This window comes from Bombina bombina, chromosome 5 (genome assembly GCF_027579735.1).
Source record: "Bombina bombina isolate aBomBom1 chromosome 5, aBomBom1.pri, whole genome shotgun sequence".
Classification (NCBI taxonomy): Eukaryota; Metazoa; Chordata; class Amphibia; order Anura; family Bombinatoridae; genus Bombina; species Bombina bombina.
In genome coordinates this window covers 1,144,542,431-1,144,558,908 of record NC_069503.1, presented here as the reverse complement: position 1 = coordinate 1,144,558,908, position 16,478 = coordinate 1,144,542,431, and the positions used below count along the sequence as shown (strand labels likewise).

The 16,478-nt window shown below is 41.5% G+C and overlaps 1 protein-coding gene across 1 annotated transcript in view; it reads right to left on the bottom strand.

Annotated features, from left to right (window-relative positions):
* Positions 1-16,478, bottom strand: part of LOC128661204 (cytochrome P450 2C20) — a 262,287-nt gene that overhangs the window by 226,141 nt on the left and 19,668 nt on the right. The window lies entirely within an intron of this gene.

Genomic DNA, 16,478 nt, shown 5'->3' with positions numbered 1-16,478 from the left:
ACATCATACCTGATGTTTTAAAGCACGTTATTCCAAACAATTTAGGAATGTTAGGTGATTTATGCCCTTTATGGATTAAAAACAGACTCTGCATCAACTATGTAATTTTCCATGGGAGTTTTGCCATGGATCGCCCTCCGGCACGCCAAAGTCCAGGGGTTAGTCCCCTTGAAACAACTTTCCCATCACTATTGTGGCCAGAAAGAGTCCCTGTGGGTTTTAAAATTCGCCTGCCCATTGAAGTCAATGGGGGTTCGCCCAGTTCGCCGGTTTGCAAACTTTTGTGGGATTTCGCGTTCACAGTTCGCGAACCCAAATTTTTAGGTTTGCGACATCACTACTCCTGTTATGTTTATTTGCAAGTGGATGTGCGCTAATACTCCTGTTTAAAATTGCTGCTCTATCTGAATCATTAGTGTTTAAAGGGACACTGGACCCAAATGTTTTCTTTCGTAATTCAGATAGAGCATGCAATTTTAAGCAACTTTCTAATTTACTCCTACTATAATTTTTTCTTCGTTCTCTTGCTATCTTTATTTGAAAAAGAAGGCATCTAAGCTAAAGAGCCAGACAATTTGTGGTTCAGCACCATGGACAGCACTAGTTTATTGGTACTGTCCAATCTTTAAGGACAACCCAGGTTGTTCACCAAAAATGGGCCATCATCTAAACTTACAGTCTTGCTTTTCAAATAAAGATAGCAAGAGAATAAAAAAATGATCATAGGAGTAAATTAGAAAGTTGCTTAAAATTACATGCTCTATCTGAATCACGAAAGAAAAAAATTTGGGTTCAGTGTCCCTTTAATTTTGACTTTACTGTCCCTTTAAGACTATCAACACTACACTACTGTGTGTTTAACCGGCACAAAGATGTTAAACACACAGCAGAAGAAGCCACCGCTGATCACATCCAATGGGGGCCACTAGCGACATTCAGCTCTTTTTGGAACTGGACTTCTTCTTATGAAAGTGCAGTGCACAAACATCTGTGCAAATCTAGATCTTAATGTGTTACACTATCACAAGAAGAAATCCGGCTCAGAACTTAACAGAATGCCGCCATGTTCTGCAGTCATTTTCTCCTTAAAAATCTGAATACACAATGTCTTATTTCAACGAAATACTTATACGAAACAACAATGTAAATAACCTAGGATTACACTTAACAGCTAACAATCTTTTTCCTGCTTCTAAAACAGGAGTATGTAAACCTGCAGCAAGACAAGAGTATGTAAACCCACAGCAAGATAAGAGTATGTAAACCTGCAGCAAAACAGGAGTATGTAAACCTGCAGCAAGACATGAGTATGTAAACCAGCAGCAAGACAGGGGTATGTAAACCTGCAGCAAGAGAGGAGTATGTAAACCTGCAGCAAGACAGGAGTATGTAAACCCACAGCAAGACAGGAGTATGTAAACCCGCAGCAAGACAGGAGTATGTAAACCTGCAGCAAGACAGGAGTATGTAAACCTGCAGCAAGACAGGAGTATGTAAACCTGCAGCAAGACAGGAGTATGTAAACCTGCAGCAAGACAGGAGTATGTAAACCTGCAGCAAGACAGGAGTATGTAAACCTGCAGCAAAACAAGAGTATGTAAACCCACAGCAAGACAGGAGTATGTAAACCTGCAGCAAAAAATGTGTATGTAAACCTGCAGCAAGACAGGAGTATGTAAACCTGCAGCAAGACAGGAGTATGTAAACCTGCAGCAAGACAGGAGTATGTAAACCTGCAGCAAAAATGTGTATGTAAACCTGCAGCAAGAAAGGAGTATGTAAACCTGCAGCAAGAGAGGAGTATGTAAACCTGCAGCAAGAGAGGAGTATGTAAACCTGCAGCAAGACAGGAGTATGTAAACCTGCAGCAAGACAGGAGTATGTAAACCTGCAGCAAAAATGTGTATGTAAACCTGCAGCAAGACAGGAGTATGTAAACCTGCAGCAAGAGAGGAGTATGTAAACCTGCAGCAAGACAGGAGTATGTAAACCTGCAGCAAGACAGGAGTATGTAAACCTGCAGCAAGACAGGAGTATGTAAACCCGCAGCAAGACAGGAGTATGTAAACCTGCAGCAAGAGAGGAGTATGTAAACCTGCAGCAAGACAAGAGTATTTAAACCTGCAGCAAGACAGGAGTATGTAAACCTGCAGCAAGACAGGAGTATGTAAACCTGCAGCAAAAAATGTGTATGTAAACCCGCAGCAAGACAGGAGTATGTAAACCTGCAGCAAGAGAGGAGTATGTAAACCTGCAGCAAGACAGGAGTATGTAAACCTGCAGCAAGACAGGAGTATGTAAACCTGCAGCAAGACAGCAGTATGTAAACCTGCAGCAAGACAGGAGTATGTAAACCCGCAGCAAGACAGGAGTATGTAAACCTACAGCAAGACAGGAGTATGTAAACCCGCAGCAAGACAGGAGTATGTAAACCTGCAGCAAGACAGGAGTATGTAAACCCGCAGCAAGACAGGAGTATGTAAACCTGCAGCAAGACAGGAGTATGTAAACCCGCAGCAAGACAGGAGTATGTAAACCTGCAGCAAGACAGGAGTATGTAAACCTGCAGCAAGACAGGAGTATGTAAACCTGCAGCAAGACATTTCAAGATATGTAGTATTAAATGATGACAAAAAACGATGAGACAAAATAACCTACATAAGCCCAAGAGACAATACCAAAAGCCATTTCCAAATGTAAATAAATCATTTGAAGTTTCTGGATAAAGAAATAGTGCTCTCAAGAATTAATACAAAGTAACAGAGAGCAGCAAACTCAGTTCTTGAACAACAAGCGTCAAACAACTAACTATATTCTTGCAAATTCCAAATATTAGTATTATTATTATTATTTATATAGAGTAAACATGTTACACAGAACTATGACATAAGGAGCTGGGTCTGTAATAACATTTCAGTGTTTGTCCCCTCTTTGATTTGTCTGTCACCTAAAAAAAAAGTCTTTGTCATAAAAGTCAACACTGTACCACCCCATTCCCCAGGAATGTTTATTCCTTCACAACCACACGAACAACAGTTACAGGATGCTATATGTACAGCACACCAGGGTCTTACAATCATGAGGATGCACCTAGAAAGTCAAGGCTGTAAAAATAGAAAAGTCCACAACTTTTTTATCGCTGTACAATTGTCCTTGCACAAGATAGAGCAGGCGCTACTGTGTTACAAATGCATTCTATAACATTGTGATAAACTGGTTATTGAGGGAGGGATCTGTGTGGCAAGTAGGGTTAATGTTTGCTTGGACATCATGCTTTAAGGCAGAGGTTCTCTAAGTGGGGACTACCACTAGTAAGTAAGAAGTGAAAGAGGATGCTACTTGGCCCCTCCAAGCGTGATGATCGAAATTTGTTGCATTTTATTCTACATGTACTATAAACTATAAAAAGTAAATGCTTACTAATTATATATCACTAGAGGGCGCCATTTTACTTTTGACTATACCAATAATATCAATTTACAACACACAAAGTTATATTGGGGGATATTTATCAAAGCCTCAACTATGCTGCATTTCGCCAGCACCAATACGCTCGCCTAACATCGCAGCCGCATATCTCAATATGCTCTCCTTATTTATAAAAAAAAGCTGTCAAAAAGATGCACACCAAGTACGGGGCGATGAGCATCAGACTGTTGTTAACTAACAGTCATTGATCTTGCGTCTATTCTGCTTTTTCCTAACTTTATTTATACTGTGTCACTAAATTCCGCCACAATACTAAAATGTTTAACCCCCTATCCTGCCGCTCCCCGACACCGCCACAACCTAAATAAAGTTATTAACCCCTATCCTGACGCTCCCCGACACTGCCGCAACCTAAATAAAGTTATTAACCCCTATCCTGCCGCTCCCTGACACCGCCACAACCTAAATAAAGTTATTAACCCCTATCCTGACGCTCCCCCACACCGCCACAACCTAAATAAAGTTATTAACCCCTATCCTGACGCTCCCCCACACTGCTGCAACCTAAATAAAGTTATTAACTCCTATCCTGATGCTCCCCCACACTGCCGCAACCTAAATAAAGTTATTAACCCCTATCCTGACGCTCCCCCACACTGCCGCAACCTAAATAAAGTTATTAACCCCTATCCTGACGCTCCCCCACACTGCCGCAACCTAAATAAAGTTATTAACCCCTATCCTGACGCTCCCCCACAATGCCGCAACCTAAATGAAGTTATTAACCCCTATCCTGACGCTCCCCCACACGGCCGCAACCTAAATAAAGTTATTAACCCCTATCCTGACGCTCCCCGACACCGCCGCCACTAAATAAATGTATTAACCCCTAAACCCTTGGCCTCCCACATCACTACCACTAACTAAACCTATTAACCCCTAAACCGTCAGCCCCCCATATTGCCATAAACTAAATTAAGCTATTAACCCCTAAACCTAACAACCCGCTAACTTTAAATTAAAATTACAACATCCCTATCTTCAAATAAATTTAAACTTACCTGTAGAATTAAATTAAACTAATTTAAACTATTAATTAACCTACCCTAACTATTATCCTACAATTAAATTAAACTACCAATTAAATAAACTAAATTAAATATTAAAAAAACCTAACCCTACTCAAATTATTTAAATCTACTATTAATTATTACATTATTACAAATTACTAAATTATAGAAAAAAAACAAACACTAAATTACGAAAAATAAAAAAACACATTATAAAATTCTAAAAAAGAATGACACCTAATCTAATAGCCCTATCAAAATTAAAAAGCCCCCCCAAAATAAAAAACCCTAGCCTACAATAAACTACCAATGGCCCTTAAAAGGGCCTTTTGTGGGGCATTGCCCCAAAGATATCAGCTCTTTTACCTGTAAAAAAATACAAACAGCCCCTCAACATTAAAACCCACCACATTAATATTTTACTAAATAATAGCACACAAAAGAAAGGGCGTCTCCTAGTGTAATATATCACCTTCAGTTAAAGAGACAGTGTACTCCTGAATTTTTACTGTTTAAAAAGATAGATAATCCCTTTTTCTCTTGTTAAGTGTATCCAGTCCACGGATCATCCATTACTTATGGGATATATTCTCCTTCCCAACAGGAAGCTGCAAGAGTCCACCCACAGCAAAGCTGCTATATAGCTCCTCCCCTAACTGCCATTCCCAGTCATTCTCTTGCAAGTCTCAACATAGATAGGAGGTATGTAAACCTGCAGCAAGACAGGAGTATGTAAACCTGCAGCAAGACAGGAGTATGTAAACCTGCAGCAAGACAGGAGTATGTAAACCTGCAGCAAAACAAGAGTATGTAAACCCACAGCAAGACAGGAGTATGTAAACCTGCAGCAAAAAATGTGTATGTAAACCTGCAGCAAGACAGGAGTATGTAAACCTGCAGCAAGACAGGAGTATGTAAACCTGCAGCAAGACAGGAGTATGTAAACCTGCAGCAAAAATGTGTATGTAAACCTGCAGCAAGAAAGGAGTATGTAAACCTGCAGCAAGAGAGGAGTATGTAAACCTGCAGTAAGAGAGGAGTATGTAAACCTGCAGCAAGACAGGAGTATGTAAACCTGCAGCAAGACAGGAGTATGTAAACCTGCAGCAAGACAGGAGTATGTAAACCTGCAGCAAAAATGTGTATGTAAACCTGCAGCAAGACAGGAGTATGTAAACCTGCAGCAAGAGAGGAGTATGTAAACCTGCAGCAAGACAGGAGTATGTAAACCTGCAGCAAGACAGGAGTATGTAAACCTGCAGCAAGACAGGAGTATGTAAACCCGCAGCAAGACAGGAGTATGTAAACCTGCAGCAAGAGAGGAGTATGTAAACCTGCAGCAAGACAAGAGTATTTAAACCTGCAGCAAGACAGGAGTATGTAAACCTGCAGCAAGACAGGAGTATGTAAACCTGCAGCAAAAAATGTGTATGTAAACCCGCAGCAAGACAGGAGTATGTAAACCTGCAGCAAGAGAGGAGTATGTAAACCTGCAGCAAGACAGGAGTATGTAAACCTGCAGCAAGACAGGAGTATGTAAACCTGCAGCAAGACAGCAGTATGTAAACCTGCAGCAAGACAGGAGTATGTAAACCTGCAGCAAGACAGGAGTATGTAAACCTGCAGCAAGACAGGAGTATGTAAACCTGCAGCAAAAATGTGTATGTAAACCTGCAGCAAGACAGGAGTATGTAAACCCGCAGCAAGACAGGAGTATGTAAACCTGCAGCAAGACAGGAGTATGTAAACCCGCAGCAAGACAGGAGTATGTAAACCTGCAGCAAGACAGGAGTATGTAAACCTGCAGCAAGACAGGAGTATGTAAACCTGCAGCAAGACATTTCAAGATATGTAGTATTAAATGATGACAAAAAACGATGAGACAAAATAACCTACATAAGCCCAAGAGACAATACCAAAAGCCATTTCCAAATGTAAATAAATCATTTGAAGTTTCTGGATAAAGAAATAGTGCTCTCAAGAATTAATACAAAGTAACAGAGAGCAGCAAACTCAGTTCTTGAACAACAAGCGTCAAACAACTAACTATATTCTTGCAAATTCCAAATATTAGTATTATTATTATTTATATAGAGTAAACATGTTACACAGAACTATGACATAAGGAGCTGGGTCTGTAATAACATTTCAGTGTTTGTCCCCTCTTTGATTTGTCTGTCACCTAAAAAAAAAGTCTTTGTCATAAAAGTCAACACTGTACCACCCCATTCCCCAGGAATGTTTATTCCTTCACAACCACACGAACAACAGTTACAGGATGCTATATGTACAGCACACCAGGGTCTTACAATCATGAGGATGCACCTAGAAAGTCAAGGCTGTAAAAATAGAAAAGTCCACAACTTTTTTATCGCTGTACAATTGTCCTTGCACAAGATAGAGCAGGCGCTACTGTGTTACAAATGCATTCTATAACATTGTGATAAACTGGTTATTGAGGGAGGGATCTGTGTGGCAAGTAGGGTTAATGTTTGCTTGGACATCATGCTTTAAGGCAGAGGTTCTCTAAGTGGGGACTACCACTAGTAAGTAAGAAGTGAAAGAGGATGCTACTTGGCCCCTCCAAGCGTGATGATCGAAATTTGTTGCATTTTATTCTACATGTACTATAAACTATAAAAAGTAAATGCTTACTAATTATATATCACTAGAGGGCGCCATTTTACTTTTGACTATACCAATAATATCAATTTACAACACACAAAGTTATATTGGGGGATATTTATCAAAGCCTCAACTATGCTGCATTTCGCCAGCACCAATACGCTCGCCTAACATCGCAGCCGCATATCTCAATATGCTCTCCTTATTTATAAAAAAAAGCTGTCAAAAAGATGCACACCAAGTACGGGGCGATGAGCATCAGACTGTTGTTAACTAACAGTCATTGATCTTGCGTCTATTCTGCTTTTTCCTAACTTTATTTATACTGTGTCACTAAATGCCGCCACAATACTAAAATGTTTAACCCCCTATCCTGCCGCTCCCCGACACCGCCACAACCTAAATAAAGTTATTAACCCCTATCCTGACGCTCCCCGACACTGCCGCAACCTAAATAAAGTTATTAACCCCTATCCTGCCGCTCCCCGACACCGCCACAACCTAAATAAAGTTATTAACCCCTATCCTGACGCTCCCCCACACCGCCACAACCTAAATAAAGTTATTAACCCCTATCCTGACGCTCCCCCACACTGCCACAACCTAAATAAAGTTATTAACTCCTATCCTGATGCTCCCCCACACTGCCGCAACCTAAATAAAGTTATTAACCCCTATCCTGACGCTCCCCCACACTGCCGCAACCTAAATAAAGTTATTAACCCCTATCCTGACGCTCCCCCACACTGCCGCAACCTAAATAAAGTTATTAACCCCTATCCTGACGCTCCCCCACAATGCCGCAACCTAAATGAAGTTATTAACCCCTATCCTGACGCTCCCCCACACGGCCGCAACCTAAATAAAGTTATTAACCCCTATCCTGACGCTCCCCGACACCGCCGCCACTAAATAAATGTATTAACCCCTAAACCCTTGGCCTCCCACATCACTACCACTAACTAAACCTATTAACCCCTAAACCGTCAGCCCCCCATATTGCCATAAACTAAATTAAGCTATTAACCCCTAAACCTAACAACCCGCTAACTTTAAATTAAAATTACAACATCCCTATCTTCAAATAAATTTAAACTTACCTGTAGAATTAAATTAAACTAATTTAAACTATTAATTAACCTACCCTAACTATTATCCTACAATTAAATTAAACTACCAATTAAATAAACTAAATTAAATATTAAAAAAACCTAACCCTACTCAAATTATTTAAATCTACTATTAATTATTACATTATTACAAATTACTAAATTATAGAAAAAAACAAACACTAAATTACGAAAAATAAAAAAACACATTATAAAATTCTAAAAAAGAATGACACCTAATCTAATAGCCCTATCAAAATTAAAAAGCCCCCCCAAAATAAAAAACCCTAGCCTACAATAAACTACCAATGGCCCTTAAAAGGGCCTTTTGTGGGGCATTGCCCCAAAGATATCAGCTCTTTTACCTGTAAAAAAATACAAACAGCCCCTCAACATTAAAACCCACCACATTAATATTTTACTAAATAATAGCACACAAAAGAAAGGGCGTCTCCTAGTGTAATATATCACCTTCAGTTAAAGAGACAGTGTACTCCTGAATTTTTACTGTTTAAAAAGATAGATAATCCCTTTTTCTCTTGTTAAGTGTATCCAGTCCACGGATCATCCATTACTTATGGGATATATTCTCCTTCCCAACAGGAAGCTGCAAGAGTCCACCCACAGCAAAGCTGCTATATAGCTCCTCCCCTAACTGCCATTCCCAGTCATTCTCTTGCAAGTCTCAACATAGATAGGAGGTCGTGAGAGTCTGTGGTTTTTTATACTTAGTTTATTTCTTCAATCAAAAGTTTGTTATTTTTAAATGGCACCGGAGTGTGCTGTTTATCTCAGGCAGTATTTGGAAGAAGAATCTGCCTGCGTTTTTTCTATGATCTTAGCAGACGTAACTAAGATCCAGTTGCTGTTCTCACACATTCTGAGGAGTAAGGTACTTCAGAGGGGGAATGGCGTGCAGGTTTTCCTGCAAATAAGGTATGTGCAGTAAAATATTTTTCTAAGGAATGGAATTGACTAAGAAAATACTGCTGATACCGAAGTAATGTAAGTAAAGCCTTAAATGCAGTGATAGCGACTGGATCAGGCTTATTAATAGACATACATACTCTTATAAGAATGTGTTTTAAAACGTTTGCTGGCATGTTTAATCGTTTTTTAACATATGTTTGGTGATAAAACTTATTGGGGCCTAATTTTTCCAGATGGCTGGCTTAAATTTTGCATAGAAACAGTTATAGGGAAGGTAATCCACAGCTCAGCTGTGGCAGTTTTGTTGTGTCTGTTTAAAAAAAATGTCGTTTTTTTTTTTTTTTTTTTTTTTTTTTATCTGTTTTTTGCATTAAGGGGTTAATAATCCATTTGCAAGTGGGTGCAATGCTCTGTTAACTTATTACATGTACTGTAAAAATTTCGTTTGATTTACTGCCTTTTTTCACTGTTTTTCAAATTTTGACAAAATTTGTTTCTCTTAAAGGCACAGTAACGTTTGTTATATTTGCTTGTTAACTTGATTTAAAGTGTTTTCCAAGCTTACTAGTCTCTTTATTAGTTCTAACATGTCTAACATAGAGGAGGCTCTGTGTTTATTATGTTTAAAGCCATGGTGGAACCCCATTTTAGAATGTGTACCAGATGTACTGATTTCATGTTAAACAATAAAGATCATTTTTTGTATTTAAAAACATTATCACCAGAGGATTCTGTCGAGGGGGAAGTTATGCCGACTAACTCTCCCCACGTGTCAGACCCTTTGACTCCCGCTTTAGGGACTCACGCTCAAATGGCGCCAAGTACATCAAGGGCACCCATAGCGTTTATTTTACCAGAGGATTCTGTCGAGGGGGAAGTTATGCCGACTAACTCTCCCCACGTGTCAGACCCTTTGACTCCCGCTCCAGGGACTCACGCTCAAATGGCGCCAAGTATATCAATGGCGCCCATAGCGTTTATTTTACAAGACATGGCAAAGGTTGTGTATAATACACTGGCAGCAGTATTAGTCAGACTACCTGAAATTAAAGGAAAGCAAAACAGCTCTGGGGGTAGATACAGAGCATACAGACGCTTTAAGAACCATGTCTGATACTACCTCACAATATGCTTAGTCTGTGGGTGATATTTGTGACTCAGGGAAGATGATTTAACCTGATTCTGATATTTCTACATTTAAAATTTATGCTTGAGAACCTCCACTTGTTGCTCAGGGAGGCTTTAGCTGCTCTGAATGAATGTGTACAATCGCAGTGCCAGAGAAATTGTGTAGACTGGATAAATAATATGCAGTGCCGGTGTGTACTTATGTTTTTCCAATACCTAAAGAGGTTTACTAAAATTTTTCATAAGGAATGGGATAGACCAGGTGTGCCGTTCTCTTCCCCTCCTATTTTTTAGAAGAATGTTTTCTAATAGTTGCCACCACACGGGACTTATGGCAGACAGTTCCTAAGGTGGAGAGAAGAGTTTCTACTCTAGCTAAGCGTACCACTACCTCTGGCGAGGACTGTTGTGCTTTTTTAGATCCAATGGATAAAAAATGTTTATTCAACAAGGTTTTATCCTGCAGCCCCTTGCACGCATTGCTCCTGTCACTGCTGCTGCGGCGTTCTGGTTTGAGTCTCTTGATGAGGCTTTACAGGCTCCATTGGATGAATATATTTGACAAGCTTAGAGCACTTAAGCTAGCCAATTCCTTTGTTTTCTGATGCCTTTGTTCCTTTGACTAGACTAACGGCTAAGAATTCTGTTTTTTACTATACTGGCGCGCAGAGCGCTATGGCTTATATCATGGTCAGCTGTCGTGACTTTAATAAATAAGCTACTTAACTTCCCTTCAAGGGGCAGACCCTATTCAGGCCTAGTTTGAAGGAGATTATTACTTATATCACTGGAGGAAAAGATCATGCCCTTCCTCAGGACAGGTCCAAATCAAGGGACAAAAAAGGCCTAATTTTCGTGCCTTTCGAAAATTCAAGGCAGGTGTGGCATCAACTTCCTCTAAGGCAAAATAAGAGGGAACTTTTGCTCAGTCCAAGGCGGTCTGGAGACAACCGGACCTGGAACAAAGATAAGCAGGTCAAGGAGCCTGCTGCTGCCTCTAAAACAGCATGAGGAACGGACCCCTATCTGGTAACGGATCCTATAGGGGGCAGACTTCATTCTTCGCCCAGGCGTGGGCAAGAGATGCCCAGGATCCCTGGGCATTGGAAATTATACCCCAGAGATATCTTCTGGATTTCAAAGCTTTCCCCCCCAAAAAAGGGGAGTTTTTGCCTTTCACATTTATCTGCAAACCAGATAAAGAAAGAGACATTCTTGCATTGTGTACGTGACCCATTCAGTTCCAATAGAGGAACAGGGACACAGTTTTCCTCAAATCGGTTTGTGGTTCCCAAGGAAAGGAAACCTTCAGACCTATTTTGGATCTAAAAGATCTTAAACAAATTCTTTAGAATTCTATCATTTAAGATGGAAACTATTCATACCATCTTAACTATGATCCAGGAGAGTCAATAGAGGACTACAATGGATTTGAAGGATGCTTATCCTCACATTACGATGCATAAAGATCACCATCGGTTTTTCAGGTTTGCCTTTCTAGACAGGCATTACCAGTTTGTAGCTCTTTCCTTTGGGTTAACTACAGCCCCTAGAATCTTTATGGAGGTTCTGGGGTCACTTTGGTGGTCCTTAGGCCGCGGGGCATAGAAGTGGCCCCTTATTTAGACGACATCCTGATACAGGCGTCAAACATCCAAGTTGCCAAGTCTCATACGGACGTAGTACTGGCATTTCTGAGATCGCATGGGTGGAAAGTGAACAAGGAAAGAGTTCTCTATCCCCAATATCAAGGGTTTCCCTCCTAGGGATTCTGATAGATTTTGTAGAAATTAAAATTTACCTGACGGAGTCCAGGTTGTCAAAGTTTCTAAATTTCTGCCGTGTTCTTCATTCCATCCGCGCCCTTTGGTGGCTCAGTACATGAATGTAATCGGCTTAATGGTAGCGGCAAGGGACATAGTACCGTTTGCACGCCTACATTTCAGACCACTGCAACTATGCATGCTCAGCCAGAGGAACGGGGATTACACAGATTTGTTCTCCTGTTAAATCCGGACCAAGAAACCAGAGATTCTCTTCTCTGGTGACTATCTCGGGTCCATCTGTCCAAGGGTATGACCTTCCGCAGGTCAGATGGGACAATTGTTACAACAGATGCCAGCCTTTTAGGTTGGGATACAGTCTGGAACTCCCTGAAGGCTCAGGGATAGTGGACTCAGGAGGAGACCCTCCTTCTAATGAATATTCTGGAACTGGGAGCGATATTCCATGCTTTTCAGACTTGGCCTCAGTTAGCAACTCTGAAGTACATCATATTTCAGTCGGACAATATCACGACTGTGGCTTACATCAACCATCAAGGGGGAACAGAAGTTCCCTAGCAATGTTAGAAGTCTTAAAATAATTCACTGGACAGAGACTCACTCTTGTCTAAAAGCTATCCCTATCCCAGGTGTTGAGAACTGGGAGGCAGATTTTCTAAGTCGTCAGACTTTTCATCCGGGGGAGTGGGAATTCCCTCCGGAGGGGTTTGCACAAGATCAAGCAGGAGAGTGCTTTGGTGCTTTTGACAGCGCCTGCGTGGCCACGCAGGACCTGGTATGCAGATCTGGTGGACATGTCATCCTTTCCACCACGGTCTCTGCTTCTGAGACAGGACCCTCTACCTCAGGGTCTTTTCAACCATCTAAATATAACTAATCTGAGATGGACTGCCTGGAGACAGAACGCTTGATGTTATCAAAGCATGGCTTCTCTGAGTCAGTAATTGATACCTTAATACAGGCATAAAAGCCTGTCTCTAGGAAAATTTAACATAAGATATGGTGTAAATATCTTATTGTTATGAATCCAAGGGTTACTCATGGAGTAAAGTCTGGATTCCCAGGATATTATCTTTTCTCCAAGATGATTTTGAGAAAAGGGTTGTCAGCTAGTTCTTTAAAAGGACAGATTTCTACTCTGTCTATTCTTTTGCACAAGCGTCTGGCAGGTATTCTAGATGTTCAGGCATTTGGTCAGGCTTTGGTTAGAACCAAGCCTGTGGTTAAAAATGTTGCTCCGCCATGGAGCTTAAAGCTGGTTCTTAAGGTTCTTCAAGGAGTTCCATTTGAACCTTTTCATTCCATAGATATCAAACTTCTATCTTGGAAAGTTCCTTTTTGGTAGCTATTTCCTCGGCTCATAGAGTCTCCGAGTTATCTGCGTTGCAATATGATTCTCCTTATCTGGTTCTCCGTACGGATAAGGTAGTCCTGTGTACCAACCTGGGTTTTTACCTAAGGTGGTATCTAACAAGAATATCACTCAAGAGATTGTTGTTCCATTCTTGTATCCTAATCCTTCTTCAAAGAAGGAACGTCTATTACACAATTTGGACGTGGTTCGTGTTTTAAAGTTTTACTTACAAGCTACTACAGATTTTCATCAAACATTCACCTTGTTTGTTGTCTATTCTGGACAGAGGAGAGGTCAAAGGACTTCAGCAACCTCTCTGTCTTTTTGGTTAAAAAGCATAATTCATTTAGCTTATGAGACTGCTGACCAGCAGCCTCCTGAAGGGATTACAGCTCATTCTACTAGAGCTGTGGTTTTCACTTGGGCCTTTTTTAAATGTGGCTTCTGTTGAACAGATTACAAGATGGAGTCTTGGTCTGCGTTTCATACTTTTTCAAATTTAACAAATTTGATACCTTGCTTCTTCGGAGGCTATTTTTGGGAGAAAGGGTTTTTTACAGGCAGTGGTAACTTCCGTTTAAGTACCTGCCTTGTCCCTCCCATCATCCGTGTACTTTAGCTTTGGTATTGGTATCCCATAAGTAATGGATGATCCGTGGACTGGATACACTTAACAAGAGAAAACATAATTTATGCTTACCTGATAAATTTATTTCTCTTGTAGTGTATCCAGTCCACGGCCTGCCCTGTCACTTTAAGGCAGGTAATTTTTCCATTAAACTACAGTCACCACTGCACCCTATGGTTTTCCTTTCTCTGCATGTTTTCGGCCGAATGACTGGTAATGGCAGTTAGGGGAGGAGCTATATAGCAGCTTTGCTGTGGGTGGACTCTTGCAGCTTCCTGTTGGGAAGGAGAATATATCCCATAAGTAATGGATGATCCGTGGACTGGATACACTACAAGAGAAATAAATTTATCAGGTAAGCATAAATTATGTTATTACCCATTCCCCAGTTTTGCATATTAATATACTTTTTACCTCTGTGATAACCTTGTATCTAAGCCTCTGCAAACTGACTCCTTGTCTCAGTTCTTTGACAGACATTCATTTTAGCCAATCAGAGCTGACTCCTAAATAACTCTAATATTATCTATATGGCACACATAAACTAGCGCTGTCTAACTGTGAAAACTGTCAAAATGAACTTAGATAGGAGGCAGTTTTTAACAGTTTAGAAATCAGTTTGAGTCTACCTAGGTTTAGCTTGCAGCAAAGAATACCAAGAGAACAAAGCAATATTTATGATAAAAGTAAATTGGAAAGTTGTTTAAAATTGCATGCCCTATCTGAATCATGAAAGTTTAATTTTGACTAGAATGTCCCTTTAACACCTCTTTATGAGATATACTCACAAAGATGGATGCACTTAATAGTGCTTTTGTAACTTGCTGAAATCTCAAGTTAAAAAACAAACAGGTCTCACTCCTATCTGTATAGGGCAGAAAAAAGAGGGTCTCCTTCTAGTGCAGATGTCACTGTAATGACAGGCACCAATGACTACTTATAGAAAATTATACTCACAAAAAAACCAAGCACTAGTTAGTCAGGGGTCAAGTCCTACAAAAAAAACAAGCACTAGTTAGTCAGGGGTCAAGTCCTATAATAAAACCAATCACTCGTTAGTCAGGGGTCAAGTCCTACAAAAAAAACAAGCACTAGATAGTCAGTGGTCAAGTCCTACAAAAAAAAAACAAGCACTAGTTAGTCAGGGGTCAAGTCCTACAAAAAAACAAGCACTAGTTAGTCAGGGGTCAAGTCCTACAATAAAACCAATAACTACTTAGTCAGGAGTCAAGTCCTACAAAAAAAACAAGCACTAGTTAGTCAGGGGTCAAGTCCTACAATAAAACCAATCACTCGTTAGTCAGGGGTCAAGTCCTACAAAAAAAACAAGCACTAGATAGTCAGTGGTCAAGTCCTACAAAAAAAAACAAGCACTAGTTAGTCAGGGGTCAAGTCCTACAAAAAAAACAAAAAAAACAAGCACTAGCCAGTGGCCAGTCATCAAGGGGGCGTGGCCAGGTGCGGTCGCGCAATAGAGGGGAGAGAGATAGAGAGGAGGGAGAGAGAGGGGGAGATAGGGGGAGAGAGATGGGGGAGAGAGAGGGGGAGAGAGATGGGCGGAGAGAGGGGGGGAGAGAGGGGGGCAGAGAGAGGGGGAGAGAGAGGGGGAGAGAGTGGGGGAGAGAGAGGGGGAGAGAGAGTGGGGGAGAGAGAGGGGGGAGAGAGAGGGGGAGAGAGAGGGGGGGGGAGAGAGGGGGGGAGAGAGAGGGGGAGAGGGGGGAGAGAGAGGGGGAGAGGGGGGGAGAGAGAGGGGGAGAGGGGGGGAGAGGGGGGGAGAGAGGGGGAGAGAGGGGGTGGAGAGAGGGGGTAAGAGAGGGGGGTGAGAGAGGGGGTGAGAGAGGGGGGAGAGAGAGGGGGGAGAGAGGTGAGAGAGAGGTAGGAGAGAGAGAGAGGGGAGAGAGAGGAGGGGAGAGAGAGAGAGGGAGGAGAGAGAGAGGGGGGGAGAGAGCAAGAGAGAGAGAGTGAGAGAGGGGGGGAGAGGGGGGAGGGGGGAGAGGATGGGGAGAGAGGGGGGGAGAGGGGGGGGAGAGGGGGGGGGGAGAGAGCGCAAAAGAGAGGGGGCGAGAGAGAGTGTAAAAGAGAGGGGGAGAGAGAGCGCAAAAGAGAGGGTTAATTCCCTATTGGAACAGCCAATAGAATGCAAGGTCAATCCTATTGGCTGATTGGATCAGCCAATCGGATTGAACTTCAATCCGATTGGCTGATTATATCAGACAATAGGATTTTTCCTACCTTAATTCCGATAAACTGATAGGATTCTATCAGCCAATCGGAATTCAAGGGACGCCATCTTGGATGATGTCATTTAAAGGAACCTTCATTCTTCGTTAGGACTTTGTTTGAAGAGGATGCTCCGTGTCGGCTGGATTGAAGATGGACCCGCTCCGCTCCGGAAGGATGAAGATAGAAGATGCCGCCTGG